Source organism: Chelonia mydas, chromosome 7, assembly GCF_015237465.2.
Source record: "Chelonia mydas isolate rCheMyd1 chromosome 7, rCheMyd1.pri.v2, whole genome shotgun sequence".
Lineage (NCBI taxonomy): Eukaryota > Metazoa > Chordata > Testudines > Cheloniidae > Chelonia > Chelonia mydas.
Genome location: NC_057853.1, coordinates 30,441,024 through 30,461,965, shown reverse-complemented (window position 1 = coordinate 30,461,965; position 20,942 = coordinate 30,441,024). Strand labels below are relative to the sequence as shown.

At 53.3% G+C, this 20,942-nt stretch overlaps 2 protein-coding genes across 6 annotated transcripts in view; one reads left to right on the top strand and one right to left on the bottom strand.

Moving 5' to 3' along the window:
* MACROD1 (mono-ADP ribosylhydrolase 1) overlaps nucleotides 1-20,942 on the bottom strand; it is a 184,083-nt gene that overhangs the window by 54,850 nt on the left and 108,291 nt on the right. The gene's annotated exons all lie outside the window — the stretch shown is intronic.
* FLRT1 (fibronectin leucine rich transmembrane protein 1) overlaps nucleotides 3,780-20,942 on the top strand; it is an 85,621-nt gene continuing 68,458 nt past the window's right edge. The window contains exon 1 of the mRNA XM_007070318.3: nucleotides 3,780-4,163. The gene's annotated coding sequence lies outside the window, so the exon portion shown is untranslated. The remainder of the gene's footprint in view (nucleotides 4,164-20,942) is intronic.

Sequence of the window (20,942 nt, the reverse complement as noted above, 5' to 3'; positions counted from 1 at the left end):
TGCAGATGTGCCTGGGGCATGGCATGCAGCGGGTCTGACACACGTTGAAGGTGGCATGTGCTGAGATTAGCATGTGCCATACACCGAGCTAAACATGCATGAGGGAGGCATGCAGCAAGAGTGCCATGCACTGAGGAGGGCATGCAGGTCGCAGTGAGATAAGCATGCATCACGGGTGGCACTGGAGATTTCAATGGGCCAAAACTGTATTTGCAGGCAGCGCTGTCCAAGTGTCCCCTCCCCAGTCACTCCCAGGGGGCCTCGGTTTGGAACCTTGGAGCTGCCCTGGTCCTGGAATGTTGGGAGAGGAGAAAATCCACTGGAGACCCATGGGTATCAGTGAGCTAGATATACACACACATCAGGCTGCAATGCACTGGGTGCTGCACAGACCCTGACCAAGATCAGGGCTCCACTGTGCCAGGCACTGCACAGACCCTGATTGAGACCAGGGCCCTGTTGCGCCAGGTGCTGCACAGACACCTTGTTGCTCTAGTGCTGGTAACTACACAAAATTTGTGCCCTGTGGCTGTGGGGCTTCCAAACCCCATGTTGATTTTTTATATTCATTGCTCCAACTCTGGAGAACCCAGCTCCTGCTTGCAAAAGGGGAGCCCTCCAAACCTTATGCTGGCCAGGGCTGAAGGAGAATCCCTATTGGCAGTATAGGAGCTATGACACACACACATCAGCAGTTAGGCTTGGACCAGCAGAGGGCAGCAGGGAGGCATACACGCAGCTATAATCTCCCACTAGGGTGACCTGCCAGTTGTAGACTATAAGGTCACACACAAATCTCAGGAGCAGAGAGCTCCGGGATGGTTTAATTTAGTGGCTCGCTGCAGCATGAACTGTACAAAGTGGGGCGTGGGTGGCTGGAGAGTAAGGAAAGAGGGCTCTCCAAGAACACGCCAATCCTGGGATGGTGGGAGCCATGGCGGGGGAGGGGAGATGGAGTTTAATGGGAAATCTGCAGAAAACTGGAGGCTTTTTATAGAAACACTAAAATATCAAATTAGGGAGGAATTATAGGAACATAATAAGGGCCCTTCATTAGCGGATCAGAGCTGGTGGAAGAGGGGGAAAAACACGAGCGGGGAGGGGAATAAATATGTATGTGGCTCTTCCTCATTCCTTGCGGATTCATTAGCCCAACATTGCAGGAGTTTCTCTTTCTATGCTGCGGGCCAGAGTTTACAGATCTTAAACTACAATGATTCATGCCCTGCTGTGGGATATTGTTATTAATGTTACAGTAGCACCTAAAGGGCTCGACTGAGATCAGGGCCTCCACTGTGCCAGGCGCTGCCCAGACCCCAACCAAGATCAGGACTGCGTTGTGCTGGGTGCTGCCCAGAGCCCGACTGAGATCAGGACCCCGTTATGCTGGGCACTGCCCAGACCTTGACTGAGATCAGGGACCCCTTTGTGCTGGGCGCAGCTCAGACCCCGACTGAGATCAGGGACCCCTTTATGCTGGGCGCAGCTCAGATCCCGACTGAGATCAGGGACCCCTTTATGCTGGGCGCAGCTCAGACCCCGACTGAGATCAGGGACCCCTTTGTGCTGGGCGCTGCACAGACAACAACTCCTCTTCAACCTACCAAGCTCCCAAAACCTCCAGAAAAGAGATACCTAGGTTGGAAAAACAGCTGTCATCTCACCTAGCACCTGAGACGTGGCTGTCTCTGGGGCAGGACGCAGGGGCTGTTTACACAGGGACCCCCCCACCCAGCACTGCGATGCAGCGGCCTCTAGGGTGGGGAGCAGTTTAACAGCGGCACACAACAGTTTAAGACAGGAAGTGAAGATTCAAGTATCAAATGAAACTACAGACAGATTAAGAGGAGAGAGTGCCCACTACTAAGCCCATCCCGGCACCCCCTGCAGCACAGAGCCCGAGTGCTGCACTGGGGCACTGGGGCTAGCATGACAGCTATGGGAAAGAGCCCCCTATTTAGCCGCCACTGGTCCTTGCAGCAGCGCCCCCATGCACTGTGCTGGGGCACTGGAGTCAGTACTGACTGTGGGCAGACAGGAATCCCATTGAGCCCTCCTACCCTGCTCCTTGCAGCACAGGGCCCCCTAGCATCACACAGGGGCACTGGGGTCAGCACTCACTGAGGGGACATGGCCCACTAGCATTGCGCATTGAGCTCAGCCAGGCAGGAGAGGGCATGAGCATGGGGGGAAATGTGAGTGGCACTGGTCCAAGGGTTGTGTGTCACTCTGCATGGGGACAAGAGCCAAGGAGCTTCCGACCAGTGTGACTGTCACTGAAAGGGCTGCAACCCAGAGTCAGGCCCGTCCGGTAATTAGTGCCCACAGGGGAAGGTTGGCGCAGAGGCCCCTGACTCCTCCAGTGGTGCTTTCGACCGAGCTGAGACCCAACACAGTGATTTCATGCCAGGGCTAAGGAAGAGCCATCTGATGGGAAGGCAGGTGGGTCACCAGGACCCCGACTGCCAAGCGAGGAAAGAGAGGGTGAAGGGATGGAGCCGGGGCTCAGAGCAAATCAACTTAGGACTCAGTCCTGACTCCCAGGCCTCGCCCCCACTCTGAGCCACTAGGCACTCACCCACGCACCGAGCTGGGGATAGAACCCAGAAGTCCTAACTGCCCCCTGCACTAACCCACTAAACACCCCCCTGCGCCCCTCCCCCCCGAGCAGGGACAGAATCCAGGAGGGTCATTTCAGAAAACTTCAGGGGCGAGGGGAAGGCAAAGCTGTGTCAGGCTATAGAGCCTTATATGTGACTATTATATCCTGCATCGGGGTGGGGGATGGCATAATGGAGAATGCAGACCTATGAAAATCTGTGGGGTGGCAAATGCCCCTGCCTGGCTCCCAGCCCCCTGCTCTCACCCACTAGACCCCCCTCCCTTAGAACACTCCCAGACCATCCCAGCCATCATCCGTTTAGGTACAGACTGAAAAGTGGGGGAAATACCCCTGGGGGTCCCCTCTCCATACCCCTCCCCCATCACAGCCCCAGAGGGGAAGGTTCACAGCCTGACTGGGGGGGCACAACGGCCAAAGGGCTTTAGCAAACAAAACTCTCCCTGGGGACAAATCCCAGAGTACTTGGTTTGCCGCCACTACTGCATTAGATGACAGACTGATGGGGCCAGATGCACACCTGGTGTAAACTGGGGTCAATGGAGCGATGCTGATTTACACCAGCTGGGGATCTGGCCCCATTGACTCCAATGGAGCGACGCTGATTTACACCAGCTGAGGATCTAGCCCAATTGACTCTAATGGAGCGACGCTGATTTACACCAGCTGGGGATCTGGTCCCATTGACTCCAATGGAGTGACGCTGATTTACACCAGCTGGGGATCTGGTTCCAATGGAGCGACGCTGATTTACACCAGCTGGGGATCTGGTTCCAATGGAGCGACGCTGATTTACACCAGCTGGGGATCTGGTCCCATTGATTCCAATGGAGTGACGCTGATTTACACCAGCTGGGGATCTGGTCCCATTGATTCCAATGGAGTGACGCTGATTTACACCAGCTGGGGATCTGGTTCCATTGGAGTGACGCTGATTTACACCAGCTGGGGATCTGGCTCAGCTCGACCCCCTCCCCCCTCCTGACGGCTGCCCTTCATGACGACGCTGCATCATTATCCCCACAGCCCCTTTTTTCGGCTCCAAAAGGCCCCGTGAACCACAAAACAGGCGTTGCTCTCTCTGGCCCCTCTGCCATTTTAGCTGCAGGGGGCGGCGTGGGGGGGCCCTGCCGGCGTCCAGCTAGCAGGAAGCACCCCGGCTCTTCCTCCCGTTACACCGCGTTGCATCGCCCCGGCTAGCACAAATGCACAGCGCGCTCTAGATGTCGTCTGGCGCACCAGTGGCATCGCAAGCGCTCTCCCCCGCGCTCCCCAGCAGCCGTGTGTGTGTGTGTGTGTGTGTGTGTCTTTGCTCGCCCCCACCCCCAGCACACCAACCTTCACTCTGCTCCACACTTCATCCCTTGGCCTTAGCTCGCCCCACGCCGCGGGCCAGCCCTCCCTCCCCACCCCTCTGTTTGAACACCCCCCTCGCCGATTTCCTAGTCTGAGTCTCCATCCCTTTTTGCCTCGTTACTGGAATAAACTGGCCGGCTGGCGTGATAAACTTTGTGGAGGGAGAGAGCGATTGGACGCCGAACAGGTAAGCTTCCACCCCCAGATATATGTAGAGAGAGATTTGTTCGTATTGAAGCCCAGGATGCCTGGGTTCCAAACAGACCTCGCTTGCAAGGCTGCTCCGGGATTTGCAGTGATAGCGTGGTTAAAATGCCCGGGCTCCACCGTACAGATTCACTGCTCTGGATTTGCCTAGCTTTCTAAGACTTTTCTGTGATTAAAACCCCATTATGTAGGGGTCTGTCCCCCAGCTGTTAGCTCATCGAGCTTATTTACTTTTGCTGGAGAAACCAGGGTTTTCCAAAAACCTGCGGCGCATTCAAATCCCCACTGCCTCTGTTCTCAAGTTGGGTGTTTTTTGTGCAATAGGGCAAAAGGATGGAGATGGTTTTGGGCACTGATTTTAAGGAGGAGTGGGGGTGGGGGGGAAGCTTGTGTGATTTGATTTCTCTGTCCCTACCTGGAATTAGTTATTTCACACAGGGGGAGGGAAAGTGAGGAGAGACCAGCAGACCAAAAATAAAAAAGACGGATTTGAGAATCGGCTAATGGGGGTGGGAGAAATGCAAGCTGCTTTCCCGGGCAAGACTGATAGCCGCTGTGCCGTGAAGAGCTGGCTTTGCACCTGGAGAAGATGCAGAGGGGTGGTGTGTGTATGAGAATGTCTTTCCCATTAGACCCCAGAGTGAAATATTTTTTTGTGCTCCTTCACCTCTGCATGCGTGTTTCTTGTTGCTTTTCATGTACCGTTCCATTCATGCATACATGATAGCCATGCCCGTAGCTGAGTGCACAAACAGGGACATTCCAGCCACTTAAGGAAACAAGGTGCTCCGGTGAGCTTACACTTCAGTAACCTTTCTGAGCAACGGCAAAATATCCCCCCCCCCCCCCCCCAAGTAGATGGGTTGAAATCTGTTGCAAGGAATGAACCCACAATCTGGAGAATTTATCCCAATTTACGCGGTGTATTTTTTCCGGAGGGGGTTCCGGAAAGAAAAGCGATGCTCTGAATTTTGCAGCATTGCCCAATCCACATTCAACATTTCATTTCCTAGCAGGAGGGCAAATAATCCAAAACTCAACATCGAACACTGGGCTGGCATGGACATAAAGCTGAGCTTTTTCGTCTTTTTAAACTGGATCCTGCTGTAAAGAAAAATTCTCCCTGGGGGCTCTAATCTTTTGCAACTTCGCAACCTGGGCAAAAGGATTTGGAATTCACGTTTTCCAAATGGACCAGGAAAGTCAGGAACTTTCATTTAATTAATAATGTTTGCAAGGTGCTTCCACTGTAGAGAAGAAGGGTTATTTTAGCTCTTAATCCTGCAAGGATTTAAACAATTGCCCCCTTTTCTTCAAGGTGAATAAATCGAAGTAACAATTAACCCCGCTCTCAGAAAAGCCAATATTTCCCTCCTTCTTAAAGTATATTTATAAGAAAGCAATGCGTGTATATTGTATTTGGTGGACTGGCTTCTATCAAAGCCCATGCACACAGTGGTGTAACTCAATACACGACCTCTCCTTCGGATTTGATTTTACTTTGGCTGGTGTTAGCTTGATATTTTTAATAAGCTGTTTGCTAGCGACTTTTCCTGTCCCAGCCTATGTTGAATAGCAAGAAGTGGGATCTATCTATCTATTTATCTATCTGCATTAATTCTGGCGAGTCAGTCTGGACTTGTTTTGTGTCTGCTTTTGGGAAAGGCTCAATGGCCTGCAATCATAGTTCTTCCACTCAAAGGTGTTTTATGAAAACAGAAATATTTTATGCACTCTATTATATTTGGATCTGTGTGTCGCTCGCTTTCCTCTGGGGGGGAAAGAACACCTGCACCCACCAAATAATCCTGCCACTGGTTTTGTGTGTGCGGTCCATGAAGAATAAAAAAGATTTCTTGCAGTATCAGGGCCAGGGGCCCTGAGGGCTGAATTTTGAGCTGGGATTTTAAGACAGAAAGCTTTAAGACACCCCCTTCTATAATCTCTCTCTTTTTGCCCAGTTTGTGGCAAGAATTGAGGCCTGTGGAACTGTAGCAGGAGAAATGATATGGCAAAGTTTTAAAATAAAAATCAATTTTGTTGCCTTGAAAAGTGGGGAAAATTTCTGCTTTGGGGGATTTTGTGGCTGCTGTTAAAAGATGAATAGCCCAAACATTGAGACTGTGTGGTGGGGTGGGGGCTGAAGTGCCAGCCAGGTAGCTGGATTTGCTTAAGGAAATAACATTTAGGGCTGGGGAAAAGAAATGAATGCGAACTGGCTGCTGATGAAAGATGGGTGTATGTAGCAATGAAGGAAAATATTTGGGAGTGAAAATGATCTGCATCTGTGGACAGCGGAAGTCTTGTAGTGTATTAGACCAAACTTCTGGCTCTGTTGTGAATTGAACAGGCTGGCAAATGGGAGCAAAAAGAAGATGGAAAAGCAGAAATACACTTTTGGAGTCCATGTCTGTGTTTTTTCCACCTGTGTCAGCAACACGGAGGGCCCATCTTGGATCATAGCATTCTGCTCTTATTCTGGGAAAGTAGGCTCGATTTCCCCCCATCCCTGGACGAGGGGAGAGAGACAATTCCCAGGTTCAGAAAGGCAGGGGCCCCAGATTCATAGAATCTGCAAACAAATAGCGGGAACCATTTCTTAGCATTAGGGCAAGTCACGGCCTCTGTTCAATCCCTGACAGCTGGTTAGTTCGCCACATTTCTGCCTCGCATGTGAACTCTGCCCTGCTTCCCCCATTTCTGGTTTGCAAAGGCAGCCTGCAGGGGCTGGGAGGATCAAGCGGTGGGATCAAAACGGAGTCAGGATGCTTGGGCTCTATACCTAGCTCTGGCAAGGGAGTAGGTCGAAGGGGTTAGAGCGGGGTTAGGGCTCGGAGCCAGGACTCCTGGGTTCTGTTCCCAGCCCTGGGCTGGAAATGGGGGTCTACTGGGTTAAAACAGGGTGGGGAGGCTGGAGGTCAGGACTCCTGGGTTCCATTCTCAGCTGTTGCCTGGTGGGGCGCAGAAAGCATCCATGCCTCAGTTTCCCTGCCTCTAACACAGCGGTAATGATGTTGACTTAGCAGCTGAAGAGACAGAGCACTGAAATACAAAGCTGCCCGAGAGATCAAATGAAAATGACCTGAAGTCCTCATGCTCCTTGTCTGGTTTTGACAAGGCTCTGAGTCAAAGAGGGTTGTGGAGGCGAATTAATGACGAGGTATGATCTGTATTGTGCTTGTGCCCAGGGCCCTGGTCATGGACCAGGCCCCCAGTGTGCCAGGTTCTGTATAGACACAGAGCAAAAAACTCAGCCCCTGGAAGGAAACCTGCAGACCTGCAGTCCAGAGTCGTGGGTGTAGCAGGGTCTGTGGTGTCAGCAGCACCCCTGGCACACTCATGCTCCAGGCTGGGAGAGCCACTGTGCAGGGAGTGCTGGGCTTGGCGTGGTGTTCACTGTGCCGTCATGAAATTGCATATGCTGTCTGATACATATCACAGCCTGTCACACAATCACAAACACACACGCATGGTTTCACACAGCCATTCCCGCACACTCCCACTCCAAGAGGAAACCAGAGTAGAGACAAGGGAGCATGGTCGAGCAGCTAGGGCTCCTGGGCTCTATTGCTGGCTCTGTCACTGTCCTGCTGGGTGACCTTGAGCATGTCACGGCCCTGCTTTGTGCCTCAGTTTCCCCCCGCCCTTTGTTTGGACTGTTGCCCCCTGTGTCTGGGCAGCACCAGCTCTGATATTGGTCACAATACACATAATTAAAGACGAGATGAAAGCCAGGGTGGGATCGGCCAGAACTAGCAAAGCAAACGCTACCAAATCAAATCCAGTGGATTTCCCCACCCTCCCTCTAGTGGGAGATCCTTTGGCTGCTCTCACACTGCTAGGAATTCAGGGTAACTCTCAGCCACGGGCGTTGGACCGAATGGCCCTCTTAGCACCCCATGGCCGGGTCTACAGTGCCTGCACACCTGGGTGCGGCTGTCCTACAGTCCCATTTCTCTGCTGCAGCCCAGCCAGCTGCTCCTGCACACGGGGTCAGAGCTGGGTGTGGGGAGCTGGAGCCAGCTTCCCTAGGCAAAGGGGAGAGGCAGCAACCACACCCTGGGAATCAAACCAGCAACTTCTGGGACTTTCCAGCAGAAGGCTCTGCTGCCAGGGCTGTAGCAGTCGCTACATAGTGCCTGGCCACCATGGTGGGCCTGGCCTGCACAGCCAGTCCTTTTAGCGCAGGCACCAGCATTAAGACCAAAGGGTCCTCGGTTCTAGGCCAACTGCCGGCACCACCACCTCCCCCAGGGCAGCTCAGCGCAGAACACGTCCTGCTTGTAGTTGTGTCTTTTGCCCTTTGCACAACAGCAGTGGGACAGGACCACCCAGTGCAAATCACCGGTTGCTGAGCAGCTATGACGTGCAAGGCCTAGTTGTGGATACACGCTGCTGTGCTGGCTGAGGTCTTGGCCCTACAACGCAGCGGGCGCCGCTAGAGGATTCACCAGCTATTTAAAGGGATATAACCCAATTCCTATACTACTTCAGTGGTGACATGGACATGCCAGCTAGGCCACGCTGGCTCCACTAACACCCCCCCGCCACACAAACACACACAGAGAGCAGCTCAGCGTAAGATGGGTTTCTGTGTGGGCTGACTGACTGAGGGGAAAGGGCTCCTGGCTTCTATCCCCAGCGCTGGGAAGGGAAGGGAATCTAGTGAGCATGTTCGCACTCTTTGCCTCAGTTTCCCCCTCTATACAATGGGGATAATGATACTGACCTCTGCTGGAAAGTGTCTTTTGAGATCTACAGATGAACGGCACCATAAGAGAGTCAGGGATGAGTTTGTGTGTGTGTACACACAGCTCCACCCACGTGATGCCGTCCTGGGGTTTCAGTGACTGATGTAACAATTTTAACGGGTGCCATCAGTCCATTAGAGATGTTTGTTTCTCAGCTGCACTGCGCCTTGGGGAAGCGTCTCTGTGTGTGTATCTGTCTGTCTGTGACAGGATATGTGTCTGTCAGTTGCAGGGGGGTCTGTATTGATTTTCACTGCTGTTTTTAAGGGGTTGCATTCCAGTCCCACCCCCAGCCCTGCATCCCTCTGGATCCTGCCTCGCTCCACGCCCCAGAGGCTCCAACCTAGTGGGATGGGAAGTTCCGCTTTAGCCCAAGCGGGGCGGTGTTGGGAGGACGAGGAACACACATGGCCTGTGCAGATCACCCCTGCTCAGACGGATCAGTCCCACCATGGGCAGCTCAGGAGCATCAGCCTGAACAGGGATACACAGTGTGACAAGCCCTGCACACACACTGTGCAGTGTAGTTGTGTTACATACACACATAGTGCAGTGCATCTTTAACACCACTACACACACACACACACAGAACGCGGTGTGTATATATCTAACACCACTACACACACACAGCATGCTATATATCTAACAAACACTATGCACACACAGACACACACAGCACAGTGTATGTATATCTAGCAACATTACACACACAGAGTTTGTTGTGTATCTAACAATACTACACACACACAGAGCATGGTGTATATCTAACACCATTATACACACATGGTAGCACAATCAGCCCTGTTTCCGCTGCATAATTTACTCAGTCTGCAATTATTTCATTCTCTTAACAAGGAAACAAAATGTGCCTCTAATTAGCCTGGACTGCACTTCCCCCGGCCGCCTCTACAAGGGCTCCCAGTCCTGCTAGAGGCACAGCACAGCTGTGGGCTCCAGGTGGCGCTGTTAGGTTCAAGTGCTAGCCTGGGGCGAAAATGACCAGGGTTTGATTCCTTGTTCTGCCACCGTCTTGCTGTGTGACCTTGGGTAAGTTACTGCATTGCTCCAGGACCCTGCTCTCACCGATGAGATAATCCTTATTTGTCCATCGAGATGGTGAGCTCTTGAGGGCAGGACTTTGCAGCACCTAGCACAATGGGCCCCAATGTGGGTCAGGGTCTGCACAGCTCTGGGTTTGGTGATGACCTGATCTTGGCTGGGCTCTGTGCAGTGCCTGTCACAATGGGGGCCCTGATCTCTCCTCCCGACTTGAGATCAGGCCCCCCCGCTCCATGCTGGACGCTGCACAGACTCAGTGGGAGACAGACCCTGCCCAAACCGCAGTCTAAAAAGATTGTTGCAAAATATTCCACAGAAAGGGGCTGTGGGGGCATCATTGGACATTCACCTCCTGAGAACTGGGATCACAAATGAGATGAGTTTTAAACACTCAGCTGAGTTTACTTTTTTTTCATGTCTCTAAACCATGCCAGGTTTTCATGACTCAATGGGAGGGTTAGAATACCAAGACCAGCAGGGGGCTGTGGGTTGGGACTGGGGGGCACCAGCAGAGCTGGGGGTGCAGACTGGGCTGGGATAGCAGGAGGCTGCGGGTTCAGACTGAAGGGCATGGAGGGGAACCTCGTGCACTATTCCCAGCACCAGCCGGTGTCAGCAGTTACCACTGCACTCCTAACCATGAAATACTCACTCCGGATCTTGATGAAGAGAGCAGGGGTGAGGCGCTGATAATATTGAATGGCCCCGCTGACTGCAGCGACTGCAGGAACTGGCGTCAGGCAGCACTCAGTGCCTCTGCTCTCTCCCCTCGCCTACATGTCGCTTTGTGCCGGCAACTGGACCAGTGTGTTGGGGGAATCCATCCCCCAGGCCACAGAGCCCTGCGCACCCATCAACACCCACTCGCTACAGAACTTAACTCTGCTGCTGTGGGGGCCCTATCCTACAAGCTTTAAGCTGACCCCTAGGAAAAGGGGGGGGGCAGAGATAGAGGAATTATTTAAAGGCTTTTCCTAATGTTCTTCCACTGGGATTGAGATGCATCAGCAGAGCTGGGGAAGGGGGGCAGGGCTGGGAGAGCAGGGGGCTGTGGGTTGAGATTGAGGGGCACAGGCAGAGCTGGGGGGAGCCCAGGGCTGAGATAGCAGGGGGCTGCAGGTCGGGATTGAGGGACACAGGCAGAGCTGGGGGGAGCCCAATGCTGGGATAGCAGGGGGCTGCAGGTCGGGATTGAGGGGCACTGGAGCTATATATGTGGAGATGCTGCGGGAAGAGAGGACTGCCACCTCCAAAGGACCAACACTCATTTGACCGGGGGGCATCAGGCCCCCATCGCCTCACATGGTTATTAATCCTGACCAGCCCGCATGAGACACTGCCCCTCACAGCTGCTGGCCCAAGCTACCTCAGCCCAGAGCCTGGCTGCTAACATGGACGGGAAGCCCAGAGAGAATTGTACGGGATACCTGTGGGCTCAGGTCAGGAGCTAACTATCCCCCAAGGCCCCGCTAGGCTCTTCTCCACTTCCCGCAGCCTGCTAAGGGACCAGGGTTTCCCTGGGGAGCCTCTCTGCCCTTTTATTGCAGGAGGGTCAATGGGTTTTGTGGGGGCAGCCCGAGGTCTCCTGGGGGGTGGGTGAATGATGGAATGCTAGGAGAGTGGGATGGGGGGATGGACCGGGAATGTCAGCCATGTAGGGACTGGGTTTGGGATCCTTCTGCTCCCACATGGGGGGGCTCAACCCCTATTACAATGTGTTGTGCAGCTGTGCCCTGCTGGGTGCAGTACCGCCTGCTGACACCAGGGGTGCAAAAGCTGTAGCTCCTGCAGGATGCAGTACATGCTGCTGCCACTAGGGGCGTGTGGAGCAGCTGCAGCACCCCGTGGCTGCTAGGAGGTGCAGAGTAGGGGATGCAGAGTCTGCGGGGGCCACTGCAGCTCAGGGAGGCATCTACCAAGATCGGGACATCTGTTGGGCTAGGCACTGCACCGACCCAGCTGGAGACGGGCTGTGCCCCCAGACCTCCCAGTCTGAGAGCTGCACTACACTAGGAAATTAGACCGACCCAGCTACGTTGCTCAGGGAGTGAAAAATCCACACTCCTGAATGACGTAGTTAAGCTGACCTCAGTCCCTGTGTAGACAGCTATCGCTGCTCAGGGAGAGGGACTTACTACAGCCACGGGAGAACCTGTCCCATCGCTGCCAAGTGTCTACACTGAAGCACCGCAGTAGCATATTAAGTGTAGCCAGACCCTACACAGTCAAAGGGTGAGAGGGAAAACAGGCACCAAGAGGGGAAAGGACTTGCCAAAGGTCAGTGGCAGAGCTGGGAATAGACCCCAGGCGTCCTGGCTCCCAGCCCCCTGCTCTAACCACTAGACCCCACTCCCCTCCCAGAGCTGTGGCTAGGACTCAGGCAGGGTCCCTGTTCAGAGCTTGAGGGCCCAGCTTTTCCCAGATGGCGCAGACAGGTCCCGAGAGCAGGTCGGCACTGTGAAATTTAGCAATGGCTGTACCAGAAGGAGGCAGAAAGGACCTGGCTACCAGCCCACACTGGAGAGTGGGGCTCTTGTGTGCAAGATTTAGCACACTGCGGCCTTGTGCTATTGTGCGAGGTGCATCTCCCCACGCTGCCCCAGGGAGAATCAGCCACCTTTTGGGTGCAAGGGGCTCTTGCATCCTCTCCTGCTGTCTCTCTAGCTCACCACAGCCTTGCACTGTTCTCACCGTGGCCTTGCCTGCTTGTGCCAGCCACGCCCACCCATGCCCAAGCCTCTTCTTGCCAGGATGCTGCCACAGGACACGTGCCACCATTTGTGTAAGTGGCTCTCATGCCCTTCCCAGCCCCTCCAGCTCCCCTCTGCCTTGCACCATTTTGCAACCTGCCTGTGGCTGAGCTGATTACCAGCCTCCTTGTGCAAAGGGCTCATGTGTCACTCACCCACCCAGCCGCCAGGCCAGCTCGGGGAGGGGACAGCGGTGGGGATCTATGAATGCAAGTTGGGGGGGGGGTCCCCTGCCAACTAGGAAAAGGGGAGGGTACCAGGCTGGAAGCATGAAAAGCCATGCTGTGCTCAGCAGGGCCAATGGCAGCTGGACCTTACTGGAGCTTGCCCCGAGTTGGGCAATGTCTGTCTGTCCTTCCAGCTCCCCTGCATGGCTCATTAAACTCTGCCAGATGCACAAGCCCTCAGCCTGCACTGTCCAGAGACGCGGAGGCAAAGTATTCTCCAGTCCCAACCCCACGCAGCAATCTCGGCGCAGGATGGAGTCTGCTCCCCCATCCACCCACATCACTTTACTGGCTTCAGCAGAGTTGCTTTGCCCCAGGGTGAACAGAAGGGGATCATCTCAATGCTGCCAGAATGGGAACAGGGGGTCGGGGTGTGTGTGTGGGGGGAGGCTGGGAGGTAGGACTCCTGGTTCTATCTCCCACTCTAGGAGGGGATTCCCTAGCTACTCTTCTCTGTCTCTCCTTCCATGGATCTCCAAGCAGGACTGTGGTGCCATCAAACTGAGCCCCTTTGCCAGGAGAGATGGGCAGGGGGCCCGGTGGGACGAACTGGCAGGAGGAATGGGCTGGCACGAGACCAACAGGATCAGCCCCTGGCCCCTCGCTGGAGGGTCCACCCACACTGAGACAGCCATCTTCATTACACATCTAGCAGCGCCTGCACCCTCAGCTCCTCTCACTCCTATTAGGGGCATTTCCAGGGGACTCCCAGGGCCTGGGCTCGCCCATGATTTGTTTGCTGCCAGGAAAAGAGGGGTCAAGTGAATCAAAACCACATTTTCATTTAACCTCCAGGGTGGCTTTGGAATCCTGCCATTCCCATAGCTGTGGGGATGGAGCCAGGTTGCCTGGGTGCAGTCTATGGCTAGGCCCGGGGGATTCGGAGGCAGGAGCCCTGGGCTCTATTCCCAGAGCTGGGAGGGATGTGGGATCTAGTGGTTAGTGCAGAGGGTGGGCCCTGGGAGTCAGGACTCCTGGGTTCTATTCCCAGCTTCAAAGGCAATGGAATCTAGTGGGTTAAAGCAGGGGAGGAGTGGGGAGCTGGAGTCAGGACTCGTGGGTTCTAGTCCCAGATCTGCTGCTTCCCTGCTGTGTGACTTCGGGTGAGTCTCTCCTCTGTGCCTCATTCTCCTCCCATCCTGTGTCTGTTCAGACTGTGAGCTCCGTGGAGCAGGATCTCTGCAGTGCCTGGCACAGCTGAGATCTTTGGGGCCTGTGCAGCGCCCGGCACAAGTGAACCCCTGATCCCAGCCAGGGCCCCCAACCAATACTGCAATACAACCAACAGCACGGGGGGACCAAAGCTCAGCGCTCGCCCACCTCATTTGCATGGGGAAATTGGGGTCCACGTCCCCCTCCCCTACATGCAGGACACGCCCGAACCAAACTTGGTATTGGCATGTTCTGCGCTTGGCTGCAGCTCCAAGCCCTGGCTGATGGGATGCCTAATTAGCCACGGACTGCACCCTCCACTAGCCATGGGAGCCCAGGCACCCAGCCAGACCATTAGAACCTGTCTCCACGTGACTAATGCTTGCGAGTGAACTGGCCAAATATAAAAAAACAGAGAGGAAAGAGCTGAATTCGCTTGCAAGAAGAAATCTGGGGCAGCTGCTTATGGTCAGGAGCCAGGGCTCCTGGGATCTAGCCCAGGTCTGGGAGGGGAGTGGGGTCTAATGGTTAGATTGGGGGAGCTAGGACTCCTGGGTTCTAGCCCCAGCTCTGGGACAGAAGTGGGGTCTCATGTTAGCGCTGTATAAGAGACATTTATTTGCTTTTGAGCCTTTAGGCATCATATTTTTCAGCTTTTCTACATAGTCACAAGGGCTGGACTTTTTTTTTAAACACATAAACAAAAGCTAAGGGTAGCAGGGACCTACCTGCTCTGACTTCAAGCTCATGTGCTGCCTCAGTTTCCCTTCTCTCAGATGGGTTCTCCCAGTTCCCAACACTGGGTTTTTTCCCCCAGTTGCTGCAGTGACTTATCTGTCCAGCAACGTCATGACAATCCACCCATTCCAGAGTTCAGAACAAAGGCCAAACAGCAACTAACCCCCAAAACTCCCTCTCAGCCATTCCTTCAAGGGTCTTGCCCAGTTCCTAATTGCCATGAATTCTTCTGTTGGCTCCATCTTCCAGCCCTCCTAGCTGCAATCAGTTCCTTTGTCTGCCCCCTTGTTAGCAGTGATAGCTGCACCTCCCCCTGCCAGAGGGTGGCAGCATAGCGGGAACCCACATGGGAAGTACAAATAACTGTCTACCTCTAACTGTCCTGTCCCCTTTCCAAGGCCTCTTCCTATATATCCAACTGCAGCCCTTCCCTGGCTGTTCTCCTGCTTCCCCTCCCAGCTCTCCCTGGAGCTCTTGATTGATCACAGCTGCCCTTCATGCCTTGCTTGCCTCACGCTCATTCCGTACACATGGGGAGGCGGGGCTCAGACTGGCACAGGTGTGGCGGAATCCTCGCCCCACACTTAAAGGGCCAGCTGTCCGTGGGGCACTGAGACTATCAGGACTCTGGGACCTGGGCCTCGAAGTGAAATGTCATGAGAGCTGGCAACACTGAGTGGCAGAACGTGGTACTTGAAAACCCTCACCCAGACCCTCCCGATCATTGTTATTTAGTATTAGCCCTAGGAAAGTTTCCGATGGGATGTTTTCCAAGCCGTTTTGCCAAAATTCCACGGGAATGTGACGATCCTGCCAAATTTCATTGGGGGGAGGGGGGAATGACCCTGGAAACAGAACATGTTGATTTTTCATTCCAAAGTCACTTTCTGTTTCAAAATTTATTTTATATTCTAAAAATACATATACTTTTCCCTCCAAAACTGTCCAAATTGAAACATTTGACTCCAAAGGATTTTTTTTCAAAAATTTCGAGATTGGCTGTTTGGTTCTGGTTTGGAACACAAACAGATTTTGAAATCATGGCATTTTCTGTGCAGCAGAAATGCTGCTTCCCGCACAGCTCTAATAATTCCTATTATTTATTATTTGCATGGAAGTCATGGACCCCATTGTGCCAGGCACTGTACAAACAGAGCAAAACATTGACCCTGCCCCAAAGAGCTGTCAATCTAAGTATAAGACTGGAGACAGCAGATGGATAAGTAACAGACGGGGAAGCCCAAGGAAACAGTGAGACAGTATTGGTCAGCATGATGGGCAGTGGTATCAGCGCACCAGCAGGGAGGCTTCAAAGCAAGGGAGAGTCTGGGAAGACGGATGTGGAGGTGGCTCTGAAGTTCCACTCAAATACGAGGGGCAGTGTGGGAGAAAGCACAAAGGGGCTTGTTTGAAAATGTAACAAGTGGGCGATGGCAGCCGGGATCATGGGCGAGCTTCGAGAGCCTGACAGCAAACGAGACATGCTAGGCAGGGTGCGGATTGAGTGTGGAGGGCCGTGAAAGGGAAGGCAAACAGCATGTGCTTTCAGCACTAGAGAAGGGGAAGCCAGTGGAGCAATTCAAATTTTGATGGGAAAAAGTCCAGACAACAAATGGATGGAGAGGTGTATGTAGGGGGGTGTGGAGGGATGGATGGATGGAGAGGTGTATGTAGGGGGGCGTGGAGGGATGGATGGATGGAGAGGTGTACGTAGGGGGGCGTGGAGGGATGGATGGATGAATGGATGGTACGGGGGCATGTAGGAGAGTCTGTATGTATGCATGTATGTATGTAGGGGGCATGGATGGATGGAGGGGTATATGTAGGGGGGATGGATGGATGGAGGAGTGGATGGAGGTGGCATGGATGGATGGATGCATGGAGGGGTGTACGTAGGAGGGCATGGATGGATGGACGGAGGGATGGATGGGCCATGGATGGATGGATGGAGGAGTGTATGTTGGGGGTCATGGATGGATGGATGGATGGAGGGGTGTGCAGGACAGGTGGATGGATGGAGGGTTATATGTAGGGGGCATGGATGGGTGGATGGTGCCGTGTGCAGGGATATGTGTAGTGAGGATGACGGGTGTGTGTGGGGGATGGATAGATGCAGGGAGGAGGTATGTGGGGGGATGCAGGGAGGGGTGGGAGGATGGATGGACGGATAGTGGGGTATTTATAGGGACGGGGAATTGTTTTGACTTGTTCATTTTGATGACATTGAAACATTCCACTTTGATAAGGTACAAACATTTCCTTTAGACTTTCTTGTTTTGGTTCATTTCGTTTCGACATGGATCTCACATTCCAATATTAATTTGAATATCACATATATTCCATTTACTATTTCAATATACAGTAGAACCTCAGAGTTATGAACAGCAGAGTTACGAACTGACCAGTCAACCGCACACCTAATTTGGAAGTACGCCATCATACATCAGCAGAGAGACAGAGAAAAAAAAGTAAATACAGTACAGTGCTGTGCTAAACGTAAACTACTAAAAAAAAAAAAAAGGGAAGCAGCATTTTTCTTCTGCATAGTAAAGTTTCAAAGCTGTATTAAATCAATGTTCAGTTGTAAACTTATGAAGAGCAATCATGTTTTGTTCAGAGTTACAGACAACCTCCACTCCCGAGGTGTTCTGAGGTTCTACTGTACTATCAAAGTCAGAATGAATGGAAGCAAGAAAGTCGAAGGGAAACCTCTGTACCTTGTTGAAAGGAAACTATTCTATTGTCTCAAAGTGACATTTCTCTGACGTTTCAATCCATGGGAATTTTTAGCTTTTCGTCTCTATTTGGAACAGCATTTTTTCCTGACCAGTTCTAGATGTGAGTGGACAAGACAGCATGTGTCAAAGCCAGAAAGGGACAGGTTATGCTAGCCAAGATGCAAAATGATTCTCAGCCTGTTGGGGCAGGTTTTGTTCTGTGTCTGTACAGCACCTAGCGTAATGACTGATACTCTGACGCCGTCCACAAAATAATGACTCATCATTGTTAAGCCCACATATCTTCCCTGCACCACCCAAATCTGTCTCTCTTTCGGGACTTTCAGATGGGAAATAAGTTTTACTTGACTAGATTTTCAGTCATTTTGGGTTTTTTTAGCTCCTCCAAGTGCAACAATTAAGAGGCAGCGCTGAGTGTGATGGTGGCTCGTGAGTTGGCAAATGATGAGGGGTTAAAAAAAATTCCCCAAAGGAATAATCGTGCTTTCAGGAGTAATTTAGTAATCTCCGCGCTGCACAGATGTATTTCTGGGGTTGTTGATTTCGCACTGAGGAGGTGCGGGAGCAGTGGAGAGAGGAAGGAAATATCTCAGTGCCGGAGGAACTGGGTGACATTTTCCAGTCTGTGCTATACAGGAGATCAGGAGATGATCCAGTTCTCCCTTCTGGCCTAAACCTCTTGAATTTGCTTCTCTCAAACATTAGTCAGGACTCCTGGTCCTATCACCTAGCTTCAAGGGTAGTGGGGTCTTAATGGTTAGTGGTGGTGTGGGGGAGAGGATTCCTGGGTTCTTGTTCTTGGGGGAAGAGTGGGGTCTAGTGGCTAGAGCAGGGCAAGGAGCTGATAGTCAGGACTCCTGGGTTCTATCCACAGCTTCAAGGGGAGTAGCTGATATCCTGTCTAGCCCGTTTAGGGATGGATTTGTTGTTGCTGATGGGAGACCCAGGGATATTTCTGAGCCCTGTCAAGACCGGATGTTGACACCCAGCTTCAAGGCAGCCGTGAGGTCGTGGGGAGAGTTATCCTGAAAAGTCAGATGTTCAACACACGTCCTCTGCATAGAGAGTCTACACAGGAATCCCCCATGCTGGCACCAACGTGCACACGCAGGGATGTGTGTGATAGAAGGGTGCATGTCTGGGGAAAGATGCATGGATGTGTGTAGGGACAGACAGACAGATGTGGGCATGGATGGATGGAGGGAGGGCTCTGTGTGGCGACAGATGGATGCTTGAATGGATGGATACAAAGAAGGGTGTGTAGGGATGGATGGATAGAAGGAGGTGCATGGAGACAGTCGGATGAGTGGGTGGGTGTAGCGATGGCTGGCTGGCTGGAGGTGTTTGGGGGGGGTGGATGGACCAATGGATGAATGTCTGGAGCAGTGTGTGTGTGTGGATGGATGGATGGTTGGTGGAGTTTGTGTAGGGGATAAATGGAGGATGGACAGATATTGATGGAGTGTGTGTGGGGAAGGATGGATGGATAGATGTGCATGGGTGGGATGGAGGCATGGAAGAAGGGGTGTGCATAAGGAGGTATGGATGGACAGACAGAGGGTCATCGTGGGGATGGATGGAGGGGTGTATGTGGGAAGGGATGGATGGACAGACAGAGGGCATGCATGGACCTGGCAGGCTGACTGTGGTTGCTGCTCCTCGCAGTGGCAGTGAGGCTGGAGGGCTGGGGCACTGGAAGGTGATGCAGGGGGCGGCGACGCAAAGGGTGGGGAGAGAGGCGGGTGGGAGGCAAACCTTGCCAGCCCTTCCGATCCCTCTGCCTGGCTGAAATAGGAAACAGCCCGGGTAGCTGGGGGACGGGGGGATTTGACAGGTCTGCATTTGGTGGAAGCTTTTGATGCAGAGGGATTTTCTAGCCCTATCGTCAGCGCGACCCTGCACTGAGATAGAACAGCACAGGAGAGGGCAACAGCCAAATCACAGGCCCCACTCCCGCTCCTTGGTGCTTGGAAGATGGGCCTGGGGCTGGAACTCAGGACACCTGGGTTCCATTCCCAGCTCTGCCACTGAAGTTGTGTGTGAACTTGAGCAAATCCCCTCCTCTCTGTAAGTCTCAGTTTCCCCTCCCACCCTTTCTCTGTTTAGGCTGTGAGCTCTTTGGGGCATGGATTGTCTCTTACTGTGCGGCACAACTAGGGCCCTGATCTCAGTCGAGGTCTGTGCAGCGCCTGGCGCAATGGGACCCTGATCTCAGCCGGGGCCTGTGCAGTGTTGCAATGGGCGGCAGCGAATGTAGATTTCACTAGAAAGAGCTGCAGGCTGCACTGGCGCATGCCACTTTTTGCACCAGTGCAACATGTTTGCACCAGAGCAGCTATAGTAGTGCAGCTCCCTCCCATTTCTACATGTCACCACAAACTCAGAGCAAATCACTTTGGTGCAAAGCACCTTTTACACCAGTGCAACAACTCTGCACTAGTGCAGCTACATCACTGCAAAAAATGTTCCCATCGCCTCAGGGGCTGCTGTCTTCCTGGGGTCTGGGCTTCACCAAAGCAGAGCAAGGCAAGGCCCTTTCCCCCCCGTGCATCCCCTTTGCCAATAACGCAGTGCACAAAAGATCTCCTTGGGGCAACATCTGAGTAGCAGCATGGGGGGCTCAGCAAGCTGGGGGGAGCATCCAGCCGGATTGTTCCAGGTCCCTACCACCAGACGGGGAGGGGGCGATAGGAAGCAGGGCCCCTTTGTGCTTTCTCCCTGCACGCCTCGGCCGCTGCAGCTGGGCTCCTGTGGGAAAGGAAAAGCTCTTCCTTGGCAAAGGGGGAGAGGGTCTATAATGGAATCCTGTCATTCTCCAGCTCAAAGGGGCCATTGTAGCAGGGAGCACAAGGGGCTTGGCTCTTCCTGCACCGCCCTGCCATTCCCATCCCCCCCAGCTTCCCCACCCTGGGGCTACACGGAGGTCTCTTCCCCCGCCAGACCCCGAAAGCTGCATGGAACAAAGCGCAGCCTCTGGTCCAAGTGCCCTTGGGCTCTGGGGGGTGTTGGCGGGATGGCTTTGTTCTGCTTGTTCAAAGCAAGCACCTGTTGGCTTATTCAATATACTGGGGCTTCCAGCCCCCTGCTCTAACCAGGAGACCCCACTCCCTTCCCAGAGCTGGGGATGGAACCCAGGAGTGCTGGTTCCTAGGCCGCATGCTCTAACCTCTAGGCCCTACTTTGTTAGTAGTATTACGGTAATCCTCGGAGGGCCCAACAGAGATTGGGGGTTCCATTATGGGATGCACATTACTGGTAGTATGGTGGTAGCACCCACAGACCCCAACCAAGAGCAGGGCTCATTGGTCCGGGTGCTGTCCAGACCCAGACTGAGATCAGGGGCC